Below are 17,588 nucleotides of genomic sequence, written 5' to 3' on the forward strand. Positions count from 1 at the left end.
GCCCCCAGCATCGCCGCGCTCTGACCGTCGTCCCAGATCGGCTGTTAGCCCCGCTCCGGTCGCCACCTTTATTTCGGCACCTTCCGTCGCCTTAAACCACCAAATTCATTTTCGAAATTAAGGCATGGGAAGGAGAGGGGGCCGAAATCGAGGCCTGGAAGGGCAAAGGGGCCGAAATTGGGGCGAGGGGAAAGGGAGGGGGCCGAAAAAGGGATAGGGGAAGGGAAGGGACTCGAAAACGAGGCGGCGGAAGGGGAGGGAGGGATAGGGGGGCGGTGAACGTATTTTAGAGGGTGGTTGGTGGTTCAAGGGGTGGGAAAGGGTGTTGGCGGTTCAATGGGAAGGGGGAGGGCAGTCGGCGTGGCCCTCCGTCGTTGGTGGGCAGGCAACAGGGAAGGCTGGTGGTAGTGGGCAGCCGTGGAGGGTGGTTGGGCTAGTGGGATATTTCTTTTTTTTTTTTTTTTTTTTTTTTTTTTATGAAACAAGTAGTTTCTTAATTAATTAATTAAGTATAATTTTTTAATTTTTTCTTTTAATTTTTTTATATTCTAGGCCAATTAGATTGCGACACGTGGCATGTAACTTGCTATAGCAAGTTAAATGACTGGTTGGGACCATTAAAAAAGAATGGGGGGTAAAGGTGAGATTATTAAAAAGTAATCCAAAGGTGGGATTATTAAAAACGAACGGCCCAAAGGTGGGATTATTCCCATGAATTTTTCCTTAAAATATTAGATATATCAAATCTAATTCGTTACTTTTATCTAGGTGGCGACATAATTTTTTAATTCAAAAATAAAATACAAATCTTTCTTTTTATTGGTCGAAATAAGTATATTTCTTACGTGACGCTCCAAATGCTTTCCAAAAATGTCTACTTTATTTATATATACTAGATTATTTTAATAGTAGTATATGTTATTATAATGGATTAAACTACCCTTAATACCAGCTCTCCTACCTGTTTAATTCCAAGATTAATACTCTTAGCACCACCATCACCACCACCACCATAGCTTACTCGAGGGTTGATGGTCTTAACACGCACTGTAGATTTGCATGCATTATAACGACGACGAAATTAAAATATACTCCCTTTATTTCGGTCCTATATATTTTAATGTTCAGATTTAAACATTAATTAGCTCTTTGGCCCATGCAACGTACGAGTTATTTACAGTATAATAATGTGCTTTTGTTCACCACATGTTATTCTTATTCAACACATATAAAGTTCGAAAGGGAGAGGAAAGGGTGAACATTGATTACTTTGTAAAAGAAATTAAGTCAAAGGTAACATGAAAGAAATGATGTTTATGTTGAATTAACTTTAAGACTACTTATTTTAATATAAATATTTTATAAAATTAGATAAAAACTAGGTTAGGTACCATGTCATACACGGTAATTTTCAATAACTATTACTCCGTACATAATTAATACTACATTTAATTATATAAAAAAAATGAATATGTCTAAGTTATTACTTCGTAAAATGAATTTGTTACGAAAGAGTCTATTATTAGCAAAATAGATATTTTAAAATACTATACAGTATATTTCACTAACAAATTTATATCATTTTCTTCTTGTAAACCAAATGAATATCTTAACAATATGTATTTGTATGCAAATATATAGATTTCTTTTTACACACTATTATTCATTCTCTCTTATGCAATATTTTTTTTTCCAATAATCAATTGACTTAAAATACTTTTTCATATAATTCCTAGCAAACTTTTCATAAATAATTAAATATATAAATCTTTTAAAAAAAAATTCTTGTAATAATGGTAGAGTAGTACAATACTATTTATGTCACAAATCATGTTGGAAATTAGAATTTTTTTTTTTTTTACCATAAGTTTATGTATCAATATATATTGTGGAAGGATACATTATATCTTTTTTATTCTTTTATTTATAATGTGTAAGATTTGTTTCCTAAATAGATTTTAAAATAAATAAATAAAAAAATAAAACTAAGAGACACTCTAGAAAATGACACTTGTCATTTTTGGTGTGTGTTCTAGTATGTAATTATTGATGATTGATTGATAATTGATTGTGCTATTTAAAAACATAATTTAACATACAGAGATATGGAAAATATTTTATTATAGATATGAAAAGTGTGTGAATCAAATTTGCCACAATTATGCTTGGTGAATATTTTGTGTATAAATTATAGTAGGTGGCATTAGAAATTTTTTTATTTTTTTTAAAAAAAAAAACAAAAAGTGGAAGGAGGGATTTTGGAGGGAAAAAATAGCACCAGGAAGTAACATGTGTCATTCTCATTGTCTGTTTTAGTAATAAGGTTATTGATTATTGATGATTGATTGTGCTATTTAAAAACATAATTTTACATACAGAGTAATGTTTATAAGATCTAAAATAATAGATTTGGAAAATATTTTAGTATCAATATGAAAAGTGTGTGAATCGAAATTACCACAATTATATTTGATGAATATTTTGTGTATAAATTATATATAGTAGGTGGCATAAAAAAAGTTTTAAAAAAAAACAAAAAGAGGAAGGAGGGATTTTGGAGGGAAGAAACAACACCATGAAGTGACACGTATCACTCCCGGTGTCTATTTTAGTATTAAGTTATTGATTGATTGATTATTGATTAATTGATGATTAGATAAAAAAATTAAAGGAAAGTATGACATGTGACGATATTAATTTGACTAGATATAACCTAGATATAGATATCTTCAAATTACGCATTATAGCAATTCTATAAATTTTGATCATCAAAAACTATATCGAAGATTGTTTATATGGAGGAGTTAAAGTTTCTCTCTTCTTAAAATGAAGATTGATTTCAAGTGGCCTAGGACACATAAAAAGGAACGAAATAAACATATTACTATTATCACAAATATTGTTATTTTTGCAACTAAATTAATTATAAAATTATAAAAAGTTAACCACCTAGAAATTGAGACATTCACACAATTTCTTAGCCAAGTATTTAACAATAAGCCCTGACATTTAATTAAGAATTACAGTGTAATTTTAAATAATTTATTCGTTTTTATTATTATTATTATTATTATTATTATTATTATTATTATTAACAAAAACCTACATAGTCAAACAATTTACAAGAAATTAGTGGGGAGTCGAGATACAATCTGGGCCCCCACTCCTCTAGCTATAGCGAACCCGATCCCGTTGAAGATGTGAGCAGCTACACGAGCACCAATATCCTGAGTCTTAGCGTACGCTTGAACCAGCTTCAGCAACGCAACAACATCCTTCTCTAATTCCCCCACTGAAGAAAAGGAGAAAGGAAGAAAACCATAGCCAATAGCCCTGCAACGCGCCCCATACTTGTCTCGCTTCCACTGAGCCGCAGCTAACACAACACGACCAGGAATGAAGTCAGACAACCCAAATTGTGTCAAAGGAGAAGACTCCGTCAAATCAACACATACATCAAGGCCTCTATCCCAGGAATAAAGCAACACATCTGCTGGTCGAAGAGCCCCGTCGTTCCCTCCAGTCAACCCAACGTTAACCTCCTTTCTTGTAGAAATCCCAGAGTGAAAACAAATATCACAAGGGTATCACGAACAACGTTTGGCCGATGTTTAATACCCACCATCCCAGCACAAGACACTGCATGATCCCCATATATATCCCCATCAAAAATCCTTGAGCAAGCAGAACACGGTGTCGAAACGGAGCACAAGGGAACACCCAACCGATAGCAAAGAACACAACGGTAAGTCTTACCATTCATAGTCTGACCCAAACCTGATATTGGGACCGCTCGCAACTAGGCAGAAGTGTGATCCCCCTGTTGGGACTTCCATAAGGCAACCTGACGCGGAGATAAGGAGAAAGTGGATTCTACAGATGCATTGACCTTCGTGAAATATATATTTACCAATTTCTTCATGAGTTTGGGGGCAGCGATCTCACTAGGGTTACGCATAAGGTCAGTCTCCACAATCCTATTAAAAAGACTAAGAGCACCATCGAATGCCAATCCTGGACCAACAATACGAGAATTGCGAAGAAGCGTAGCCTGATGACTGCAAACATGACGCAAGGAAAGCATAGTGCTAAACATCTCCCGCTGAATAGACACTCAATCCACCATAAGAAAAAGGTAAGGTGGCAAGTCGCCATTGCCAATCACCAAAACCCAGCCCCGAAGCAGTTACAATGCACTCCAAAGAAGCTCGAAGGGTCATATCAAAAGAAATCTGGGCCGCTTCAAAAAGAAGAGGAGGACAAGTGCGCATAGAAAAGTAGAGTTTTGAAACCCCAGTACACGCACGAAGTAGTAACAACTCACATTGGGGATCATCAAGCTTAGCAACAACATCTATTAGCACAATGGTCTTCGACACTCTTTGCGAAACAAGCTCACCACAGAAAGAGGAATCCGTACTGACAAGACCACCAAGAAACTTAACACCATGTACAGGACGAGCAATATTTGGAGGAAAGACACCGACCAGACGGCTACGACGGTCCTCCGTGGGCCAGAAAACTTCCGTTTTCTCAACGTTCACATGGAGGCTGAGACGAGGTCCTTCCACCAAAATCAACTCCATAACCTTTCTTACCACCAAGGTGTCACCAATAATAGTGTCTTCATCCAAATACCAAGCCTGCAAACATAAGTCGAAAGAATCCCTGATTCGGCACACCAACGGATGGAGCACCAAAGCAAAAGTAAAGAGCCAAGAGGATCACCCTATTGCACTCCTTGACAAGACCTTAAGGTATGCTCCTCATAAAACAGTCTGGCAGGAGAAGAGTAACAGAATTCAACCCAACACGAGAAAGTAGGACAACGGAGACGGACCTCGCGCAGTAAAGTCGTACGATCAACCAAATTAAAGGCATTCTAGATATCCACCAGCAACATAGAGAGGCCAACATCACTACCACGAGCCTCAACCAAACGATTAACAGCATGAAGAATAGCCTCACCACCCGCCGGCACACCAACACCAAACTGAAGACCTCTTAAATAGTTTCCCGGACGCGGACCAATTAAAGCAGCCCCAACCTTTGAAACCAGACGCCTCCAAACGGTACCCACAGAAATAGGCCGAATACCACCACCAGGCTTAACAAGTGGCGTGAGAGGAGCACTGGCGATGTATTCTTCCAACACAGCAGAACATTTCCTAGCGAGAAAGAGATTAACCACCTGCGTAATAGAGTCTACCAACTCATCAGAAATAGCAACTGCAGCACCACCCAAGCAATCCATAAGGTGTTGAGCACACAAGCCGTCTCTACCGCATGACGTACCACGCGGAAAACCCCTAATCTGATCCAAAACAACAGCAGATGTAGCAATAAAGGGCTGATCAACGGGGATATCCGGTAAGATAGGAGCCGAAAAGGAAGGGTTCTTAGCTTGCAAATCAGCAAGAGTAGCATCATTGTAAGGGGAAAGACCAGAAGATGAAAGAACCCTAACTGCAGTAGTGTAATGTCCGTCACTAATCTTTCTCTTACATTGCTTAATATTACGCTCAGACAAATCATGCTCATCATCAGCATCGAACAAAGGTGGAGACACATCAGCCAACGTATCCCGCACAAGATGCACTGGACCACCAGGCTCACACCAAGATCGAATAGCAGCGATGATACTCTCTTCTTACCGCTGCCGCCTAACACCCGAAGAACACTCACGACTACTCCTCGGAGAAAAGGTTTTTAGAACACAGAGAGGCAACACAAGCGGTTGAACCCAACAAGAGACGTCATCAGGCTTGCAAATCACCTTATCAAGCGCTCCTTTGAGAACCCGAGAAAAACCCAAGCGACACTTAGAAGGAATAGATTTCACCGAACGGAACCGCCTTAGATAGCAAACTATCCAAGAGAGTAACATCGAACGCAAAAAGAGGCTCACGAGGCACACTAGGAACAAGATCAGATACCCCCGAAGATGGACCCTGCGGTTTAGGAAAACCATAAAGAACAAACCGAACAATACCATCCCCAGAATCAGGTGGGGCCACATTATCATCAGAACCAGGACCATGTCGACACGTCGTACGAAAAGTATGTGTCTTGAAACACTCCCCACAAAACCAAATGCCCATACGACGAAATGTTGACTCCGCCTCTAAGAAAATAGCCAAATAAGAAGAAAGAGAGTGTTGAGTCATATCTCGCGCATCCCCACAACAATGACGATCACGGATATGAGTGAGCAAATAAGCTTTAGTGAGCCCTTACCCCCACCATCCTGACACCCATTAAGACCCACAAACGGACAATGAAATCGAACCATAGGAGGCATAACACCCACCACAACTTGCCACGAGAAGAACACAAAACAACACACCAAAAACTGCACCAAAATAGCACACCAACGACACACTAAAACCACCCAAAAAGCACCAAAAACTGCACCTTATATACACCAAAACTGCACCAGAAACTGCACACGAAACTGCTCCAAAACCACACCAAAACTGCACCAGGAACTGCACCAAAATCACACCCAAACGGACCACCAAACCCGAGCAGGAAACTGCCTGAAAAACAAAGAGAAAACCGCTTGAACCTTGCACTAAAAATTGCCTGAAACTCGCCCACAACAGCCCCCAATACACCTGAAAACAACCTAGAAACAAAGCCTATCTGCCCTAAAAAAAACCGCCGCCGGAAAACCACCCAAAAACTCCCTGAAACTGCACCAAAACACGCCTTGAAACTGCACCCAAAAAACAGCCCAAATATTCGCCGGAAAATCGATCATGAAACCTCTTGCAACTTGACCCACGCTTGGGTCTGTAAACCGCCAGAAAATTCACCTGAAAAGGTCGTCGAACCTGCCCGGAAAACGCCCAGAAACAACCAATAAAACTCGCTGAATTTCGAAGGAATTTTGCCTAGATATTGCCTGCTAACCGCCCTGAAACCCCTGAAATCGATGGTCACCAAACCGGACTACACTTCGTCGGAGGAGTAACCGGAAAAATGACGTGGAAGATGACGGAAAAGCCTAAACCTACCCAACCCTAATCGCCCCAAACCGAGAGAATTCATTATTATTATTATTATTATTATTATTATTATTATTATTATTATTATTATTATTATTATTATTATTATTTCTTGCATATTGACTATGGCATGATAAAAATAGGTGAAAGTTTCATCCCATTCCCGGTTAATATCTTGTGTTAGGGCACTTAAGAGAGTAAAGCTAAACCCCCCATAAGTATAATCGGATTTTCTTCCTTGTCAAAATAACTATGACATGATAAAAAGATCAGAGAATGTCTTGTAGGTTAGAATTAAAATAGGTGAAAGAGATGGATGAGTAAAAATATTTTGGGACAACCATTGTAAGAAAATTACGAAAATACATGTTACTCGTACTATGTTAGTAATTGAGTTTTCGTTTCAATATCATATTCATGCGTGGTATGGAGTTTTTTTTATTTTTTATTTATTATTTTTTAATTATTATTATTATTATTATTATTATTATTATTATTATTATCATCTCAAAAACAGATAAAGTCATACAACCTACAACAAATTAGTGGGAAGCCGAGATACAATTTGGGTCCCCACTCCTCTAGCTATAGCAAAGCCTACCCTAGTGAAGATATAAGCTGCAGCACGAGCCCCAATGTCTTGCGTCGTCGAGAACCACTAAACCCGCTTCAGCAACACGACAGCCTCCTTCTCCAATTCCCCAAGCGAAGAAAAGGAGAAGGGAATGAAACCATACCCCATCAGCCGACAACTAGCTTCATACTTCATCCGCTTCCGATGAGCCGCATCAGCCACAACCCGTCCAGGAACAAAGTCAGAAAGCCCTGTCTGTGTCAATGGAGAAGACCCTGTTAAGTCCACACAAACATCGCGACCACGATCCCAAGAATAAAGTAACACATCAGCAGGTCTAAGGGCCCCGTCATTCCCTCCAGACAACCCTATGTCAACCCCCTTTCTTGCCGAGATCCCAGATCTGTAGCAGATATCAACAAGGGTATCCCGGACAATATTATGCCGATGTTTAATACCGACAAGACCAGCACACGACACCGCGTGATCACCGAAAATATCCCCAGGAAAAACCCGAGAACAAGCAGAGCATGGTGTCGAGATAGAGAACAATGCAACACCCATCCTATAGCACAACACACATCGGTAGGTCTTTGGGTTCATCGTCTGACCCAACCCAGAAATAGGGACTGCCCGAAGCCAAGCAGAGGTGTGATCTCCCTGTTGCGATTTCCACAATGCTGATTGCCGAGGAGTCAAAGAATAAGCGGCTTCTGCAGAAGCGGTAACCTTTGTGAAATACATATCTGCCAATTTCTTCATGAGTTTAGGGGCAGCGACCTCACTAGGATTACTCATAATGTCAGACTCCACTATTCCATTAAACAAACTCAACGCATATCCAAAGGCTCGTCCAAGACCAACAACACCAGCATATCGTAATAGCTGTGTCTGCAACCCAGCAGACTGTAACCGGGAAGCAAGAAAAGCATAATGTCGAACATCACCTGCGGAATAAACACCAAGACCGCCATAAGCAAAAGGCAAGGTGGCAAGCCGCCATTGCCAATCGCCAAACCCAGGCCCTGAAGCAGTAACAATACGCTCCAATGAGGATCTAAGTGCCCCATCGAATGTGCGCTGAGCCGTCTCAAAGGTACTAGGAGGACAAGTACGCAATGCAAAGTATAGCTTAGAAACTCCGGTACAAGCCCTAAGCAACAACAGCTCGCACTGAGGATCATCTAGCTTAGCAACCCTATCCATAAGTGCAATGGTCTTTGTCACCCTCTGCATCACAAGCTCACCTCCAAAACCGGAATCGGAACTAACGGGACCACCAAGCAGCTTAACACCACGCAAGGGTCGAGCAATATTAGGCGGAAAGACACCCACAAGCCTGCTTCGAGGGTCTTCTGTAGGCCAGAAAACTTCAGTTTTTTCCACGTTAAGATGTAACCCAAAACGAGGCCCGTCCTCCATAATCAATTGCAGAACCTTCCCTACCACCAACGTGTCACCAATCACAGTACCGTCATCCAAATACTAGGCCTGAAGACAGACATCAAAAGTGTCTCTGATCTTACACACTAGGGGCTGTAAAACCAAAGCAAATAGCAAAGGACCAAGGGGATCACCCTGCTGCACTCCCTGAGACGACCATAAGGTGTGGTCCCCGTAATACAATCTAGCTGGATTAGAGTAGCAGAACTCTACCCAGCGCGAAAGGACCGGACAACGACGACGAACCTCCCGTAACATGACCGCACGATCAACTAGATTGAAGGCATTTTGAAAATCCACCAATAGCATAGAAAGACCCACATTGGAACCACAATCCTCAATCAACCGATTCACAGCATGAAGAATCGCCTCACCTCCCGAAGAAACTCCAACACCAAATTGGAGACCATCAAAGTAGCTTCCTAAAGACAGACCAACCATAACAACATCGACCTTCGAAACCAGACGCCGCCAAACAGTACCCACAGCTATAGGACGAATACCACCACCAGGCTTGACAAGTGGTGTAAGAGGAGCACTAGCAATATACCCTCCTAGCTCCATAGGACACTTACCAGCGAGAAAGAGATTATTATTATTATTATTATTATTATTATTATTTTATCAGTCTAAGTAACACATATTGGCAATCAATAAACTTCTTATCAAATAAATTTCATTTGAAACTCATTAGCTCGATAGATTCATGAATATTGTGGCAGGGAATTAGGGATAAATATTTAAGGGTTGTTAAAAGATGATTCAAATGTAGTTTTATAACTTTTGATTACCATAGTTTTTTAAAATGGACGGTCGAGATTATTTGTTTTTTGATTTATTTTTAATTAGTAATTTTAATTAAAAACATAATTTTTATCTTCCAGAAATTATTTTTTAATATTTTCGAAATTTTGGAAATAAAAAAATATATAAAATAATTAAAAAATAATTTTTAATTAAAAATATATCAAAAAACAAATAATCTCAACCGTCCATTTTAAAAAATTGTGGTGGTCAAAAGTCATAAGACTACATTAGAATTTTCAATTGTTAAAACTTACTACGTATAGCAATAGCCTTATACCCTAGTAGGAGTATTTTCAGATGTCACATACTCACATTCATATCTATTTATTGCTTAATAAAATAAAATCCACTCCGTATATGCTAAACTATACTTTAAAAATTGAAGTGGATAAAATAATGAAGCTAAACCACATTCACGGATCAGAATGTCTGTTAAACTTTTTATTGCTTCCCCAAAAATTTTATACAATATCAATGCTTGCTAGTTGCATGAGTATTACCGTATTAGGGGACATTGTCTTTAATGAGATGAATTCTCTCTTTTTAAATGGAATAAATAATTCTTCATAATATTGTATTCTTCCCGTCCTATATACTCTACTCTTTTCATAATAAAATACTCCATACATCAATTAGTTATGGTTATTACTGCATTGTGGTACATAAAAAATTTATAAAATAATGTTACACTCATACATACATACCAATCGCTGGTAAAGTAACTAAACAATACGGAGTACAAAGTACATAGGTAAAGTAAACAAGACATGAATATAATTAGCTCTTAAAAAACCCAATTCAAACGAATACGGAAATGACAATTTCGATCGCAGAAACCTAGAAAATAATGACTTTTATCCACCAAGAATATATCATGGCACAGAAGGGAGAAGGTTCAACTTGTGACATGAGACAACTTTTGTGTCTAGGGTGGGATGAGCTTCTAGTGAGCTAAGTAAAATATTATGAGGGGTGTAGAAGTGTAGAACTAAAGTCCCCAGAGTTGAGGTTCCATGGTAGATGTATTATGTATAGTATCATTGAAATAATTCTAACTTCATTTCAGTCTAATTTAAGAGAGGTCTAACAACCAAACACCCCTTCTTTTAAAGAGGGAGCCCCAGTTGATCTATTAGATCAACAAATTTTGTCAATCTATGCTTAGTCACTGCTTAGTCATCAAAGTAGACATTAATATTCCTTGAAGCTTCAACCTTAATTAGCTTCTTTCCACCGACACCTCCCACTTCCTTCCACCGACTCCACCATGCCGACACCATCTGCGTCACCTTCTCCTTCCACCGACACCATCTGCATCGTTTCCACCTTTCACCCAAACCATCATATTCTACTGAAGACATCACGGCGGCTTTGCCGCCAAATTAAACGAAATCCCTATGTTAAAAAGGTGAAATGAAGGACATGGTTAACCCTAAAGGGAAGGGGTGCTATCCTCCTCCATTAATGCTACCCTTGGAGCTTCAATTTCTGTCGGAAAATTTCAAAAATCGCCATCCATTTATAAAATAGAATAAAAATTAAAAAAAGGATGTCGTATCGTGCTCACTACCGTACCGATACCTTCTTGCGCTGCCGACAACGTAACAGGGGTGTCATAGTGGTGGTGATTGTGGTCGATGCGTTATTTCATGAGGCTTGGTGTTTAACTGTTTATGGTGGTAAGTTTCAACTATAAAATGGCGATGGTGATTTGGCAATATTGTCTAATCATGCTTATGCTTTTACCAATTGTCCTATATTAAATGAAGGAAAAACCTAAAATGCCCTTATGATTGACAATTTTTGTTGATCTAGTTGATTAACTTGTATTTTCTCTTTTTTAAATGCATGTTGAGATTGAAGATTATTTTATAAATGAATTCAACATCGGCATGCCACCCATCTCCTTGTTTAATTTTAAGTATAATTGACCATAATAGTATACTTTATTTGATTAGTCTCAAGTCTTTCAACTATTTTTTTTGATAACCTTGTAGGTTATGTTCAAAGCATCAATAAACTATTGGTTGGTAACATTATAGACATCACTGGAGAACAAAATCAATATGCAACAACAATTTGTATATGTATATTCTTTTGAATAGTCACCAACCATGAAATCAATGATTCATATTTTATACGCGACGTCATAATTATTAACGATGTATAAGCTATTTTTTCCAAGTAATATGTGACCAGAAAAAAATGATTCATAGAGTATTATTTTGTAAATATGCACAATTCTTGCATTAGTTTAAAATGTTATTGGCTAGTTTACTTAGACTTTGAACGTATAACATATGGTGTATCCTTTAATTTCTATTAGTACAATCATAAATAACATCCTTGAAATTTAATTAGTTGTTTAAATGATAATTCAAATTATTGTATTATGATACAGTTCATACTAATTAACAATTATAGTCATTACAATATATTATAGCCAAGGGAATTTATGCAATAATATAATGTCAAAATGTTAAAAAAAAAAAAAAACTAAAGAATGGATATGGAAAATGAGTTGATTTAAGTAGGTGTAAGCCAAGATCCAATAATTTAATTAGGTATTTGTCAAAAATAAATAAATTTAATTAGGTAGCGGATATTTGTCCATCCAGAACCACATGCCGCCTCTAAACCCTATAATGAGGACAATCTAGTTAAGAACTTGTCTTTTATTTAAAAAAATAGTAAAATTAGTTAAGAGCTTGTCTTTTATTAAAAATATTCAAAATTAAATTAGAAGTAAAATTAAAGAAGTTGTATACCCATTAGAAAATTAATTATAGTAAATAGCTACATAGTCATTAATCACCTTTTCTTTGCACAATCGGCACTTACAATTATGATTACATATAAACATTGCATTCGGCTAAAAAGAAAACTCACAAATCAATCCGTGTTCAACTAACTTCTTAAGATATGCATTCTGTACTTCTTTGGGGTTATGCGTATTTCGCTTTTTTTTTTTTTTTTTTTTTTTTGGACAATGGATTAATTTGCATATATTGAAAGAGTTTTAAGTTAAAACAACAAGAACTAGGCTTATTAAGACTAGAATTAGTGTTATATACTTGGGTGTATGATACAGCCAGGGTTATTATTGTCATTTCACGCGTTTTTTCTTGTACACGTGATACCTGGGTTCACGCTTTACTCGTGTTTCTGTTCTTTTTCTTTATTTTCTCTCTCTTCCTTCTCTCTTTCTGTTCTTCAATTTCCAGAATTTCGTTTCCTGTCTTCAATTTCTTTATCTACATTTCCAGATTATGCTTAGAATTGCGTCAAGTTGCTACAATGGAGGAATCTAGGTAAATTTCCTCTCTCTTTTTTTTTTTTTTTTTTCCAATTTTTGTTTGTGTTTTTGGTGACATAATGATCAATTTAATGTATTTTTTGTTCACTTATACTTCGAATTAAGTTTCATGTATTTTTGTGTGATTAATTATACTTCGTATAAACTTTTTGTGCTCAATCGTTTCAAAATTTTTTGCTAAATTATAATTCGTATAAAATTTTGTGCTCAATTTTATACAGAGTATTAATTATACTTCTTAAATTTCATGTATTTTTGTTTCAATTTTTGTTTTATTTTCATTAATGTGTCCTTAATTGTGTTCAATTTCTGTTTAAATTTCATTAATGTGTCATTAATTGCTCATTTTGCTATTTTTTTTGGTGTAATTGTTTTCCTTTTATGAGTGATTAATTGCTCATGTTGTTCAACTTTTTGTGTAATTTCTGTTTTATGTTTGGTCATTTTTCCTATGTTTGTTCATTTTATGATTTTTTTTCTCATTTTGTGTTTTTTTTGCTCATTTATATTTTTGTTCTCATTTACGTAGTATATTTTTGCTCATTTTTTTGGCAGCATAGTTAAGTTGCTTTTTGTTTTGCATTGTTATGATTGAGGTGTGTGTGCGCTCGGTTGTGTAAGTGTGTCAAGCTGCTCACGTATGTAATGCGGGAAAGATCAAATATAATGTAGACATTTGTAGTGCAAATGAAGTAAAGTAGAAATAGACTTAATAATCTGAGGACATAACTTTCAGCTGCAACTGACATGCTTCCAATCTATAGTGAAATGGTGATCACTGACATTTTATACATCTTTTTTCATCTATAGGAAGTATAATATGATGTAGCCTTTAATTTTTCTTTTTGAAAATAGGAAATGGATTAAGATTTGTAGTCTAATCTCGCTGCCAACTACTCCACTTGTGCAGCATTCTTTTGGTTAGGGTGGGAGGTGGGGTACTATTTTGCTAAAAGAAGTTCTTTAAACTATCTTTTGTTGATAATTTATGCTTAGTAAGGGCATATCTCAATACTCTGCAAAGGGTCATTTGCTTATTCCTATTAATCAATATCTATCTAAGACAAATATGATGCTTACTGGCTGGGTAAAATGGGTGTGAATTTTGTGAGTAATCCGAATCAAAATGCAAATGAGCGAAAGTTGTGGAAATTGGTGTGGGGCTTGGGTGGTCCTCCGAAATTGAGCCATTTTGTGTGGAGGGCTTGTAAGGGAAGCCTCGGTGTGAAAAAGGAGTTGCATAGACACCACATAGCTACCTGTGATGTGTGCACAGCCTGTGAGAGCGAGGTGGAGACTATTTCACATGCTCTGTTTAACTGTACTGCAATCAGGCATATCTGGGACAATTATGAACATGCTGCAGTTATTTTTGAGTCCCCGATGCAGGCTTCTTTTGCTGAAAGAGTGCTATGGATTGCTGATAAGATTAGCAAGGAGGAACTTTGTGTGCTATTGTCAATTGCATGGTCAGTTTGGTTTTGTAGGAACAAGAGTATTTTTGAAGGTGTGGCTCTGAATATTAATGTAATGGCAGCTAGTTTCGCAAAGTTAATACATGATTACAAAATGTATGCAACGAAGGTTTTCCCTCCCAAGCTATCTGGTTTGTCCCTCCTTCTAGCATTATAAAAATTAATTTTGATGTCTATGTCAGCTCGAACTCTGCTGGTGGCATAGGTGCATTTTACCTTTTGGTTTCGAACGTTGGCACGTAGTTAACTAACTTTCCGAGATGATAACAGAGAAGACTTATAAAGGTTTGCATCCCATTGTGTTGATTGAGATCTCTGAATTGAACCTAGATAAGCCGAAGCCCTTGGATGATCTGAACACCCTTATTGATTCTCGTCCCTTACCCAAGCAACATGGCACTGCCTTACCTTCAAAATACATTCAGTGATTTGTTGGAGGTGCAAAGTAAATTTCCCAATTGAGGAGCCTTTAGACCAACCTATTTTCCCTTGAAGCAGTAGATTTATTGATTTTTTTTTTTTTTTTTTTTTTTTTTTTTTTTTTTTTTTTTTTTTTTTTTTTTTTTTTTTGTGAAGGCACTCTTTTGCAGCATGATGATTTTTTTTTCCCTGCATATCTACATCTCTACAATCGTGCTGGACTGCTGGTTGTTTTTATATGCCTTTCTTTTTCATCATTTGTGGTTGCATGTTATAAGGTTATATGGCATCATCCACATTAGTACAGTAGTACCAACTCCTCAAAGAGATAGTCTTTCTGCTGGCTTCAATGTGTTTGAAAGCTTTTTTGTATTTTTTATCCTGCTTTCAACAATTGGAATTTGGATGTTCTTTCTGTATAAATAAAGTGCTTGGGTATTAAGAGACTGTCATGTGCTATCTTGGTGATACTTTCTTTGTTTCCATGTAGATAATGTCAGTACAAATAAAAGACAAGCAATTACTGAGGTCCACCAATATGGAATCTGCTTATCATCTCTGTTAGCTTGCGCACCCTCTTTTAAAAAATTCTGGAGCTCGAAGCATTATCATCATATCATCTGTTGCAGGGGTTACATCTATAGGTACTGTTAATGTTTATGCGGCTACTAAAGGTGCGTTGCTGCTATAACAGGCATGAATGTACATTATTTTTGCTCTTTTACTGTAATTAGGCTCAAATGAGCAACTATGTCAAGATTGTTATTTGCTTAACTTTCAAAAAAATTTGCTCATTTGTTTGATGAGCAAATATATTTTGCTCATGTATTGATTAATTGAGTGCATCAAGTATGCGAAACTCATATTTGTGCTGCAAAAGATGGTCCATTGAGTCCACTAGATTGCTAAGTACTACCTTTGCATTCTTGGGTTGCCTTTTAATATGGTCGATATAGTTGATTAATATCTCTTTCTAGTCTTGTTAAGAGAAACTTCAAATGATATTATAATCTCTTGTGTGCATTTTCTTGGCATAATATAGTTACATTTGCTCATTTTATTCCATAAATACTATAAGTTACCTACATAGGCTACTATCTCTTATGTGCACTATATCTACTTTGGTGTGTTAGTAAAATTGTAAGCCTATTAGCTCAATTGGTCGAGCACTGTGTTCCTATATTGCACAGATGATATAGTTTCAAATCCTACATAGGCTACTAGTTTCAAAACATTTATAATTCTACATTAGCTCATTGCACTTAGCATGATAAAAAATAAAATTAAATAAAGTAGTTAAGAAGGCAAGAAGCTAAAATCTGAACTTAGAGGAACATTTACAATTACTATTAGTTGATAAATGTTGCTCATTTGATAAATAAACAAAAAAAAAAAAAAAAAAAAAAAAAAAAAAATTTAAACATCTCACATACTTAAAACTTGGATTAGTGATTCATATTCACCTTCTTGATAATCTCTAAGTTATTTTTTTTTATCTCATTTACTCAATACAAGCAAATGAGCAGATTACAAAATAATTTAACGCACCCCAGCAGACCAAGTCCAGCAACAGGTAAAATACGCGAGTTCAGTGCTGCAAGACTTGGACTAGCGCTAGTTGCAGCAGCCCCTGGTCCATCCGCACTGGTAATAGTCCCTATGCAAGAACCCTCACATACTATGCTGCTAACTGTGCCTGCACATCAGCAGGCCTTGCAATTGTACGAGCAACAACAGCACATTTCAAGGCAAATACCCGCCTTGCATACCTTCCATACTCCTCCACAAAACATGAAAAACCCGCTACAACCATGCATTACATAGTTAGGTATCTCATTATTGAATATAATGCCATGAAGCTTACATTACACTTGCACAAAGGGACATCAAAACCTTAGCATTACACTTGCTGGTAAGCCATAACCATTTGGTCCCAAAAGACTCATTCGGAGCATCTAAAGAGCTCGAAATGGTACAATGCTGCCTTATTACCTTGATCAATTTGGTCAAATGAGCAAAACTATGTTGATCATTTCACAAATAAGCAAACCAATTTTGCTCATTTCACAAATAAGGAATCCAATACCAACATACTCGGAATTACTAATTTTGAATGCTTAGCTTCTTCAATTGTATTGAAACCAAGTAGCTCTGATTCTACAGCTTCTTTGTATAGGTTGTCCAATTATTCATACATTTGATCTTCGATCTGCAGCAATAAGAATACATCTACTATTTATCTTGTACCACATGATTTTATCATTAGCAAAATTAGTTCAAATGAGCAAAACACATTAATCTCCCACCACATAAAATCAAATCAATTTCACCTAAATTTGTTCATTTAGGTTTGCCCATATGTTTCAATTTGCTCATTTCCAACATGATAATTAACCATGATAAATTTAATATGCTTAATCATCAAAATTTAAAATTTATGCAGAATTCAAGATTAATTAATCATTATTCTCATTAAATGCATCAAATTATGTTCATTCATTACCTCTATTTGTTCAACTGCAGTAAAATTAAAATCCGTTATG

At 36.8% G+C, this 17,588-nt stretch overlaps 1 long non-coding RNA gene across 1 annotated transcript; it reads left to right on the forward strand.

Moving 5' to 3' along the window:
- The first annotated feature begins 12,794 nt into the window (after nucleotides 1-12,794).
- Nucleotides 12,795-15,954, forward strand: LOC110709293. The gene is made up of 2 exons (XR_002508899.1): nucleotides 12,795-13,145; nucleotides 15,536-15,954. It is a non-coding gene; the product is annotated as an uncharacterized LOC110709293 (long non-coding RNA).
- Nucleotides 15,955-17,588: the final 1,634 nt, after the last annotated feature.

The sequence above is a fragment of the Chenopodium quinoa genome, unplaced genomic scaffold, assembly GCF_001683475.1.
Source record: "Chenopodium quinoa cultivar QQ74 unplaced genomic scaffold, ASM168347v1, whole genome shotgun sequence".
Classification (NCBI taxonomy): Eukaryota; Viridiplantae; Streptophyta; class Magnoliopsida; order Caryophyllales; family Amaranthaceae; genus Chenopodium; species Chenopodium quinoa.